This window comes from Acinonyx jubatus, chromosome C1 (genome assembly GCF_027475565.1).
Source record: "Acinonyx jubatus isolate Ajub_Pintada_27869175 chromosome C1, VMU_Ajub_asm_v1.0, whole genome shotgun sequence".
NCBI lineage: Eukaryota > Metazoa > Chordata > Mammalia > Carnivora > Felidae > Acinonyx > Acinonyx jubatus.
The window spans coordinates 187,453,256-187,465,811 of record NC_069381.1 but is presented as its reverse complement, the minus strand read 5'-3'; the positions used below and the strand labels follow the sequence as shown (position 1 = coordinate 187,465,811).

At 37.7% G+C, this 12,556-nt stretch overlaps 1 protein-coding gene and 1 pseudogene across 8 annotated transcripts in view; both read right to left on the bottom strand.

Moving 5' to 3' along the window:
• PARD3B (par-3 family cell polarity regulator beta) overlaps positions 1-12,556 on the bottom strand; it is a 997,127-nt gene that overhangs the window by 695,524 nt on the left and 289,047 nt on the right. The window lies entirely within an intron of this gene.
• On the bottom strand, positions 5,918-6,034 carry LOC113598357 (uncharacterized; annotated as a pseudogene).

Genomic DNA, 12,556 nt, shown 5'->3' with positions numbered 1-12,556 from the left:
ATGGAAAAAAAAATACATCACATCAGCAGCTTAAAAATTACGTATCACAGTGGTCAGATACAGACAGTATCTCATTTTACCTGTCTAGTGGTGATTTTCATATTTTGTAGATTGGTCAATCGATAGATACATAGTCTGATCCCCTGTTGAAGTATTTTATTTTGTTTTGTTGTTGTTGGCTTTTAAAAACTAACTAGCAACCAGCAGTCACATCCTCTTTCCATTTAGTCATCAATTGCGTGGGACCTCCACCATAAAAACAGTCTGAACAGATCACCCCAACTCAACACCTGAGCCACTGTCACTCATCCCAACTCAACAGATGAAGAAACTCTAAATTATCAAATTAGCACACTCCATTCACAACCTGTCTGAATGCGAGTACTTGTAATAAATTAATATTAATATAAAATTCAGGCAAAGCAAAACCCCTCCCAGGAGGTTGTTAAAGTAAAAGAACTTGATCAGGGAAGTTTGAAGGAAAACTCAGAAACTCTCAGGGCTTCAGAGTCCTCCTAATCTGAAACATTGGTTTGGGGGTTGGAGACTGGATAATTTTTAAAGGTTTTCTAGATTTAGAATACTATGAATAAAGCATGACTGTGCACAATTTTTAAAACTTTTTAACATTTATTTATTTTTGAGAGACAGAGCATGAGCAGAGACAGAGGGAGACATAGAATCCAAAACAGGCCCCAGGTTCTGAGCTGTCAGCACAGAGCCCGATGCAGGGCTCAAATCCACGAACCACGAGATCATGACTTGAGCTGAAGTCAGAAGCTTAACCGACTAAGCCACCCAGTTTCCCTAACTGTAGAAAGATGTTAAACCATATATAATTTTCCATCATTCTACCATAGTGTCAGACTGTGTGTAAATTATGTAATCTCTGTAATTCTCAACCCCACCATTTACAAAATGAAGATAATAATGACACTAATATTAACCTAGTAAAATTATCGTTAAGGTTAAATGATATAAAGCTCTTAAAGCACTGAGCACTATTTTGGCTCGCTGTAAATTCTCAAGAAATAATATTACTTATATATAGTGTGATTTAAACTTTTCCCAACAAAATATGCCAGACTGACTGATAGTTAAGCACAGTACCTTGACATTTGTAGAGCCCAGTTGGGCCAAGTAATTCACCTGCGTAGGGACCCAAGTGAAGTCGTTCATATAAGCCTATCACCACTCGAGATGGGGGCAATGCGTGATAGTTTTCACAATGTTCATGCTTTAACCAAAACACCACTTCCAATGTTTCTCTCCGTGAGAGCTCATTCCTTCCAGCCCAATTCCATCTCCACATGACACATTCCACATGCACACCTTGCCAGTCCAAGATGCCCCTTCTCTCATTTGTGTCTGATATAGTGTCTACATCGGTCAGTTTCAACATCTCAAACGCTTCCAGCTTGCCTCATATACCATTAAATATCAATAAAGCAGTGGTGGGATTTTCTTTTCTTTTTTTTCCCCCTAACAACCAAATAACACCCACTCCTAACAGACAAATATCTGCTAAATATATCCCTGGAAACTGAAAGAAGCTATGTGAAATGAAGTGGCAAACATATAAAATGGTCAGGGATTTCTCTTTCATTACTGTTATCAAATTTCAAAATTAAAAAGTCAACAGGGGTATAATATTTATTCAGGGGACACAAAGCACATGGAACAATGCTCAAAGGTGCATTTTAAAGACCTTCAAACACGTTAAGGGAGCCAAAGTTATAAGATAATAAAAATACTATTACAGCCCATTAAGCATGTTGTAATGGTGCTTAGGGATGATGCAGTCATGTTTTGCAAAAAGTTATTTTCACCCATCTCCCTGAGAGGAAATTCAATGCAATCCAGATATTCTTAGGAAGATACACAAATATTTCTAGATAATACAGAAATGTACTTCATCACCATTGCAGACCTCAGACACTAATTTGAGTGTTCAGGATGTGCAGAAGTATAATAAACCAGAAAGGAGGATCAAATCGAAAAGTTGTTTTTTAATGCTTAAATTACTCTGATTTGTCAGGGTTAAAAATTCAAAATCAGTTAGGTCAAAGGTTCAGGCTTTCAATATTTCGCATATGTTGTTTCTGAAAAACAAACGGGTGCTTTACACATCGTGGGGCAACATTGTTTTGACGAGGGCAAACTTTTTTATGAAATGATACTTTAAGTGACCACACTCTTGAAATGACTCTTCATAAAGCGATTTTCAATTTTTTTAACCTATATACAACTCAGTAAGGAAAATAGTCTAACCACTATACTATTAATAATTGCTGTTGATTCTATTCTTTTTTTCATTGCTCCATTTCTGGCATCTAGAATAGGGCCAGGGCCTACTAAATAGGTGATCAATAAATGTGTTTGGAATGTATGTATTAATTATTGAATGACTATCCATATATTTATGCATGGATGATGATTTATATGAATATGTATACACATACACAGATGGTTTTAGAAATTTAACAAAGGGAAGAGAAGAGAGCTCAGCTGTAAGCACCAACTTTGTGCCCAGCTCTTACTGTTTCACTTACATAGTTTCACTTAACCCTCACAATGACTCATAACCAAAGCTCACAGAGAATAAGCAATCAGAACCTACAGCAATCAGAGTCCTACAGCTAAAACAATGGCAGAAATAAACTGGTGGGATTCCCTGGAACTATCTAATGGCCAGCACTCCCATCATGCTGACATCTTGACAGTCATTCTTTCTCCCCTGGCTAGAAGTAATGGCACATCAATTAAGAGCAAAATAAAATCACATAGCAAACTCCTAAAAATATCGGGCATCTGGAAGAACCTCTGTGCTACACAGGACATCATGAATGAACTGGTACGAGCCCTCCCTAAAGGTACATGATGGCAATGAGTAGGGGACATGGTCGACAGAAAGGTTATCTCTGGCCACAAGCAGGATCTGTCTAGAAAGCAAGGGCTTCTCGCTCATCAAGAGAGCCACAGCCATTTAATTGTCACCATAACCAAGGTTCAAAGATTAAGCTGCAAGAGTGTGGGGTCACACTGCTTATAATGGTGGAACTAGATTCCCTGTATCTTTTTGACTCTCACTACTCTAACATACTAATATTAGGATTTAGTCTTCTGCCAATATCAGCATTTCTCAATCAGTGGCAATTTCTGCTAACACTTTTATTATTATTATTATTATTATTATTATTATTATTATTATTATTATTAACATATTAAGAAAGTGCTACTGGCATCTAGTGGGTAGATCCCAGGAATCTGCCAAACATCATATGATTCACAGGCCAGCTCCTCCAACATGAAGCACTATCTGGCCCAAGACATCAACCGTGTCAAGAATGAGAAATATTGATCTATATCAATATACAAAGCACCCACTTAATTCACTCACCTATATACTTGGGTGTCTACTATGTGCCATAGACTGTTCTAAGCACCAGGGATGTGGTAATAAGCAAATCAGACAATGTCCCTTGTCTGAGAGTTTACGTTTAAAACTGGGGGTAGACCTTAAGGATGGACACACAAGGGTGACTTTGGAACACACTATAGTAATCCAGGGAACAGATGATTGTGACTTCCAGATACAGAAAAGCTGAGGTACAAAAATAGAGCAGGAAGCAGTCTATTTGCTATCAAAAGATTTCCCCAGTGAAGCACTATCAAAATGAAAAAAGCGCCCCATGGAAAATCAAACCACAGATGACAGCTTAAATGAAAATAATCCACTTAAAATTTCTTTTGAACTGTAAACAGTGAGGATTGGCAAAGTTTGTAATAATGAAGCCCTCATTCAAATCCGATTTTTACAAAACTCAACTCTACTTTGCTCCTGTAGTAGATGTGTTCTGGAAAGGTTTTTCTTAATGTGACAATCTGTACATGTGGGAAAAGCCAGTGACTGATTTGGGAATTCGCTCTTCTGTCACAAGCTAAAAAGTTCTCTTTGAGGCACTACAAATTTCGCGTATGTCGACACCATACTTATCCGGGTGTACCTTTCTATACCTCCTGCCAAAAGGCCACCTCCAACTTACAAATGGGTTGCCTTACAAGAGTTCATTTGCCAACTAGTTACTTGGAACCCAGAATATATATTCCCAGAGAAACAAGATTTTGTTGTAAATAGTGGTTAGATTCCTTAGCCAGGAAACAAAAACTCTGTCTAATTCACACGGTATCAGTATGAAAACAGTGAAGCTAACAGCAGTTTTAAGCCTTGCTTCTATGAGACAACAGACTGAAATTCCAATTCCTAATGCTTAATGATTAACTATGAGAATGAGGCAGGTGAGGAGCTCTCCCACACCCTGATGTCTGCCTGACTATAAAAGCAGGGGTTGTAGTGGTCTCAAGCCATGGGGGAGGAGAGATTAGAATCTTTACCAGTGATAGGAAGTGATGGACGGATGGATGGATTCTCAAATGAAAATTGAAGTCCTGGGAGTCAGGTTATGGCTAGAAATGTTTACATTAATTCAGTCAACAAATATTTGGCTAGATGTTGGGAGACGCAGGGATGAATAAGGCAAGCTCCATGTCTCTCATCCCAGAATGCAAAGCCATAAAATGCATCACACTGGTAGAGGAAGTGAGTGATAGATGGGGAAAAGGAATGACGTATAGGTGGGACTCTAGTACAAAAATGATGAGCATGTCCCAGTGAGAGCTTCCTCTTGCAGAAGGACAAGAACAAGAATCATGAGGGGCACCCGGGTGGCTCAGATCCGGCTTGAGCTCAGGTCATGATCTCACAGTTCGTGAGTTCTAACCCTGCATCGGGTTCTGTGCTGACAAGCTTGGAGCCTGGAGCCTGCTTTAGATTCTGTGTCTCCCTTTCTCTCTGCCCCATCCCTGCTTGCGCTCTGCCTCTCTCTCTCTCAAAACTGAATAAACGTTAAAAACAAATTAAAAAAAAAAAAGAACAAGAATCATGAATTTAACTAGAAATCAGTCTCTGATACAGTTAAAACCGTACAGATTCATCTGGCTAAATAAACTCTCTTATTTCACAGAAAAAGGAAGTGACATTGAAATGCAAGAGTCTACTTGTAAATTTGGAATAAGATCCCAAATGCTTGATAATCAAACCTCTATTAGTGTATGCTTTCTGGATCTTACTTTCCTTTTCCGTGGCTTCCAGATAAATCAATACCAATCCTTCCTCTTTTCTATAAATTGGACCCTGGAGTGGCAAGGCAAGCTTGAGTGATTAAGTAAGAGAGGACCTTAAAAGCCAACACCTTTATTTTATAAGTGAAAAAGCAGAGATCTAGGGAGATTAAGTAATGTGACTGACCTAAGACTAAGGTAGAATGAGGGCTGCCTGGCTTGTGTGACCCACCAGTTTCCATTACAGTACCACCACTCCCACTATCATTATCATAATGAGGAAGACAAGGAAGAAATAATACCTCTGGGAGTAGATACTATATGTAGACTAGAAAAGCATAGTCCTCTAAGCAAAGGTTCTATTTTATTTTATTTTTATGAGAGAGAGAGAAAGAGAGAGCATGTACCCAAGTGAGGGAAGGGCAGAGGGAGAGACAGAGAATCTCAAGCAGGCTCCACACTCAACACAGAGCCTGCCAATAGGGCTCAATTCCATGACTGCAAGATCATGACCTGAGCCAAAATCAAGAGTCAAGATGTTCAACCGACTGAGCCACCCTGGCACCCCTGAACAAAGATTTTAAACATAATTTCCAATTTATGAAAAATACTGGCTATAACTTTAACTCTCTTTGAGGCAAGTATGAAATCAAAATTTATAAATCAGAAGATTTTCTAGAAAACGTATTGTTGCCCAGAAGTGCTCCCCCCCCCAAAAAAAACTGACTGTATTTTGGAAAATTTTCTTTTAAATGCCTTAATTATGGTCTATTGAAATACATGTTTTCCCCATTGGAAAAAATTTTTGTAAATCTGGAAGCTTCACAAATCTGTGTGTCATCCGTGCGCGGGGGCCACACTAATCTCTGTATCGTTCGAAGTTTTCAGGATATGTGCTGCTGGAAGCAAGCACTCCCTTGAATTGTTGAAGACATCATTTCACCCTTCAGTTACTGAGTAGTTCTTATGGGTGCTCCCTCATGCTAAACTATCTCTGTGCCTTCATGCCCTCCTACTTCGGCATGTTGCCTTCTGTTCCAATCAGGGCTTCTAGCATTCTGACAGAAATCAGATCACAAAGACTGACAGAATACAGGGGAAGGCAAGAATCCAAAATCTCTAAGAGAAGCCTTCTCAAAAGTTAAATAATCATTATGATGGCAATTTTGGTGGCTCACAGGCATCTTGGGTGACATCATTTTGAATATATCTTACTGATCTCTTTTGATCTCAGTTCAGTGGCATTTTCAATTACATCTAGAATCTTGGCAGTACTCTGAATAATTGAGAGACTAACAGTTTAAACTTCAGTGAGCTAGGGAGCTATAATTATTAGGAATGCATATGGAATTGGCTTTTCTATTTCTGGTAATGTGTTTCAATTTTATTTGATTTTAAACATTCCTAAGTATTTTTAATGCTGTTCTTGATATATGTAAATAATTATTTTAGAATAAGAGTTATATGTTTCAGTTTAAAGTACTGCTTACACATAAAAGGTATTAGGTAAAAGTTATCTAAGTTAATTAATTCTGGAAACACAATATCTAACAATAGGTACAGAGGGAGACGAGGTAGCAAGAAGCGAAAGAGCTACAAATGAAAAGTTGGAGCAGCCCCAACGAAATCATTAGGAACTAAATGACTGTTTGTTACGGTGGCTTCAGAGGCTCCAGGAAACAAATGTGATACATGTGATAATGACCAGAACCCCCAAAGTAATTCAGAGACACAATTCTGCACACCTTTTGCTGGTAAAGCTCTAAGCCCATATGTCATGTTAGCCAAACATGACTTCACCACACACGATTTTAGCATCCAAACACAGCTTGAGGGCTCCTTAAATTGACAATCAAGAACCACTCCTAATCCCTACAACATGAAACTACAATCTTACCACGTAATATAAAGTTTTGAAGACGTTATCTTTTCAGGAATAAAAACAGAATGTGTGTGCCCAAATATTCAGTGAGCAGAACTGGTTTAGATGATCTCTAAAGGGCTCTTCCATACGAAATTAGGTTCAAATCACACCAGAGGGAGCACATTTTATGAAACTTAATAACGTCTCTTCACTTTTCTTGTAGCTAACAATCGAATATCTTTTATCAGTCTCCATTCTGCCAAAACCTTTTCTGTATACGAGCTGGCAACATGGAGAAGTTGTCTTGTTCTTTCTTTCCAACTCTTAGCATCGGTAGCCAAAAGTGTCTTTGTTGCTCAAATAGTCCATGCCATCTGCCAGCAGCTTCTCCAGCCTGTGGTACCATCTGCCAGCCACCCTGCTTCTGTGCCCAGGCCATGTTGCCTCTGTGCTATTTCAAATGGTTCTTTCGCAGAGAGAGAGAGAGAGAGAGAGAGAGAGAGAGAGAGCCAGCACCTTTTGATTCTATCCACTTTTGGTAATCATCCCAAGCATTGTTCTCTAACCCACCGGTTCTCCAGAGGACAAAAAACTCAACAATTTGAACAGGAACAATTTCCTTTGATTTTTTTTTCTCCTTCCCTGTCGGGATAAAGAATTAGACAGCTACAGTAGATTAACACAATCAGTCATTAATACAACAAGTTTTTATGGCTATGTTCCCTTTTTGTTTTTATAAAGTATTCTTAATGAATTATTCTTTGGAAAAAGAAGCAAAGAGGGGAAAACAATCCTTATTCCTACGGTTAATCCTGATTACTTTAAAAACAACTTCTGGTGGAAATTAATAATTCAGTTGAATGTTATTAACAGTATAATGTTAACTTCATGCTGCACTGCACTGTTCTTCCTTCTAATCTACTTAAAATTCCTGACTTTAAAGTAGAAACAACAAGGGCTGCATAACAGTCTCTTATGGAGGTTAAGCCTAAAGAGTTCGATTAATATTCTCCCTAAGGCCACCAGGAAATTCCTTAAAGCAAGAGAGTTTCAGGCTTTGCTGTGGATTATGCTGAAGAGGTTTTCTTTCTAGCTTTGTAGCTACTGGGAATTTATCTAATGACTCCATCACTGCTCAGGCTTCAGAAGAAGGCCCTTTTTATTCCCAATCACTCATCAGAATCCCAGGATAACTCAACAACCATGAAATTTGGAAAGTTCGCTATTCCTGTACCAAAATTAAATTAGCATTTAAGTGAATGTCAGGAATCAAGTTCACTCATAAGAAATTATATCATTCTACCCAAATGTCAGAAAATACACATATTTTAAGCCACAACATCTGAGGTTTCTCCATCTGTACAGATGGTAATGTTCTTCTCTGTAGGCATGTCTGATCTTTACAAATGGTGGAGGACACTCTTATTGTATTAACCTTCACATTTCTTTTAAATCTTTTAGATTTGTAAACCACAGACCTTGATGTTGAGGCATATGGCTATTCGCATCAGTTTCTAAAAATAACATGCTTTCCACCCCTAAAATGTGTGTAATTAGAAAACTCTAGCTTTGATTTCCAAAATTTCTATTCATAATAAAACGATATATATTTCTTATAGTTGAATACTATTATCTCTCAGTAAAACTTCACATTATTTATCATTATTCTACTTCAAGAAGAAAAAAAGAAAATAGCTCTTAAATTTTGCTTTTAATTTACACAACCACTTTTTGCCTTAAAGCATATTATTTTTAACAAAATTTCTACAGAAATGGCATTTACTTCACATTTAAGATTTTATATCCCAATTTCACTAAAATATGGGAATGGAGAAAGTTCCTCAAGACTTTCAGTTTTCCTCAAATACTAAAATCATGTAGAGTATCAGAAACATGGGAATGATACATAATTTTGTTAGAGTTAAAAGCCATATATATTCTAAAACAGAAGAATGTTTTCATAAATTCTAATTGAGACAAAATCAAATGTATTTTCTTAATTTTTTCCTTTTTTAACATTTGTTTATATTGGGGAGAGACAGAGACAGAGCATGAGCATGAGCAGGGGAGGGGCAGAAAGAGACACTAAGACAGATTCTGAAGCAGGCTCCTGGCTCCTAGCTGTCAGCACAGAGCCCAATGCAGGGCTCAAACTCACGAGCTGTGAGATCATGACCTGAGCTAAAGTCAGATGCCCAACCTGAGCTAAAGTCAGAGCCACCCAGGTGCCCCAAAATAAATGTATTTTAAATCACAGTAATTCTGATACTTGAAAAACATTGTACACGATGAAAATTAAAAGGTTAACATGATGGCCTTAATACATTATTTGTTAAAATTATTGGTTAAATAGTTTCCATAAGTTTAAACTTATTAATATACTATTAGATCCATTTGGAAGCTAATACAAAGTTAGAAGCTACAAACACAGATGAACTCTGTGGGGGTTAGGTTGAAACACAAATGCAAGATAGCAAGTGTTCAAAACCCACTCTCATCTCCTCAAATGATCAAGGATCTTTGGGGAAATACATTTGCCTGGTTCCTTCTCTCTCGGGGTGAACTCTCTTGCAAGCAGGACGACCCATAAAGGTACTGAGTGTGGAAAAACTGATACAAACAGTTTTGTATCAAGAATAAGAGTTATTTTCTGATGAGGAGGCTCTTCCCTAAAATGCATGGTACGAAGTCATGAACTGATGAAGAAGGCTGTGCCTTCATGAAGCTTGTCAATAATATTAGCCGAAGAAATTTGGGGAAAAAAAGATGCTGAAAGCTCATTAGGGAAGTGATATGTAGCATTGGAAGAGTGATAGAAAAATAGATAATGTTTGGAGTTTTGCTGCCAGGTTAGCAATGACTGATGAGTGGTAGGTTTCTTTCTTTCTTTCCTTCTTTCTTTCTTTTTTTAAATTCAAAGAGGGGAGGGTAAAAAGAAGAAAATCATTCAAAGTCATCTAATTATACCACCATGGACATCACACAACTATACACAACTACACACACACACACACACACACACACACACACACACACCTGATCTGAAATCTTAGAAGTTTATATACCTTTATGATAAAGAGACTACTATTCCCTTTTTTTCTAATATTCATCCATTTGAACAGAATTAAAGAGTATCTTTTGTTTAGGAGACATTTGGCCCAATATCCCAAAGACATCAGCCATTCTGAAAGCTACTGAATGTTCGCTGTATGTCTTTCACAATGGAATGTTCACCCAAGTTCACTTTCCACATATCCTTGGTGGACAACAATGGGACCATTAGTGTTCTCATGAATCTTGTATCGCTATTCTCTATTTTCTGCTTCACTGTCACTCAGCAGACCATCTAGACTATCTTGCTTACCTTACCTCCTCCTCCTTTCGAACTAGATTCCATTTCTTTGAGATATTCTTCTCTAAATGTGCACTCTTGGTTTAGATCATTCTCATCACTTCTACTTCACCTGTCCATTTTCCTTACTACATTAAAAAAATGTTGCCATAAAAAAAGTATTAAGAAAAATCCCCCCGAGGTCTGCCTGAACTGCACCACTTTGATGCAGACCAGGAAAAGAGCTGGCTCCTCACATCTTTGTTCCAATTTACTCAACCTTCAGTTTCTGGGCCCCCAACGTCTTGTGCTTCTATTGCTTTCTAGCCTCATCTTACATCACTGTTTCTCTTGTGTACTTTACTCCACTGTTAGTTTCTTTATGTTCCTTCCAAGCTCTGTTTGTTCCACCTCAGATACGCATATGCTCCCCTCACTTGATCTAGAACGTTCTACCCCTTGCTCTTCCATCGCTGCCTCCATCACTTCCTTGAAGTCTCATGCATAACACCCCTTCCTCTAAAACATTTGTTTGACCTCTGCCTACATTTAAGTAAAACTTCTCTATCATCAGTTTCTCAAAGCCTTTACTTCCTAGTTAGCATTTACCACAACCTATAATTACATATTTATTCGTGCAATGATTTATTAAAATGTGTTTCTCCCTCTAGACTGAGGCCCATGTGGGTAAAGATCATATTCGTTGTGTTCAGTATTATCTCCTCAGCTTCTAGTACCATGCTCGCTGCATAAAGAATGCTCAGTTCATATTTGTGGCTCTTTTCGTTTGTTTTTCTCCAAAGTTCGTTCATTATTCACTTAATTATTTGTTACAGTCGTTAGCTTGTTGTTTAGTTTGCTGAGCTTGTGAGTTGGATTTATTCTGTGTAATACAAGCCTGGCACAGAATGAAGCCTGAACGATGACTGCAGTTTGCTGAACCCGGGGCCCCATGTGCCCCAACCCTGCCTACCAACCTGTCCCAGCTCTTTCACGCATCTAGGCTTCATCCAGCCAACGCTAAATTGTTATTCCCGACTCTGCTCAAGAGTGACATCCACCAAGACAACTTCCCGGACCCCCCAAGCTGATTGAGATGCCCTTGTTGTGATTCTAAAATTCCCTCTCTATTTCAACATTCTGGAGGGTTGCTCACATGGCCCTACAGTCAAGAACTTATCCAACTGTCCCTCTCATAGACTCTTAAAATTAGGAAACATATGTTATTCAGATTCCATCTAGCACATAGCAATAATTCATGTAATTTGATAAAGGACTGGATACTTCTGTTGTTAACGGTAAAAAAGAAAGGTGGTTACAAAGTAAACGTAACACCAAAAACAATACCAAAGGGCAAAAGGGTAACCCTTTCTAGCAAAGTCCTGCATATTTTGATATTCCAATAATCCAAAGAACTCCAAGACATTAATATTTGGTAGGAATTAAGTAAAAAATAGCATTCAGTGACTTAGTACTGGGAAGAATTTCACCGTGTTAACTTTCATTAAGACATCAAACCAGATCATGGTGGGTTCCTCTTTATTATATATTTTATTAGTGACAACAATATTCAACAGTCCCCTTTCCATCTCAGTTAAAGAAATTTTAGCTAAGTTAGTCTTTAAAACTTAAATAAGTTACAATGGAATAATTAGAATAGCTTTTATAATTAAGAAACAAGACACTGTGGAGCATTGCATTTCTGCAGAATTATTGCCTGTCTCCAGCACATTAAGACCACAACCAGAGGCACACTGCCTTAGCCTCTTGGGAAATACACTAATCCTCTGAAATCCGTTGCTTAAAGCACTTGTTGTATATATGGATCTTTTCCACTCTTTAAATCTCAACTCTGATAAAAATTTTTGCTTAATGTTTATCACAATGTTCCAAATTGTATGTAGAAAAAGTAGGACTATGTTCTTTTTCAACATGGACATATAAAATGTTGAACAAAAGGCAATACACAATCATATGCTTTATTATAAAATTACCTTTATGTATTATCATAGGAAGTTGCAATAAGCCTTAACTAGCTTACGATACTTATATACTTACTATATAATATTTTGCATAATTGCAATTATGAAAATTAAAGAGCACAGCACTCCACTGGAATTTAAAAGAGCAATAATCTAAAACACGGTAAAGAAAACAACCCCCCAAAATCGTGGCTTTTGCCAAGCAAAACTTGCTACAAGAACCTAAAAAGAATAAAACCTCTCCTGACTGTGTTAAAG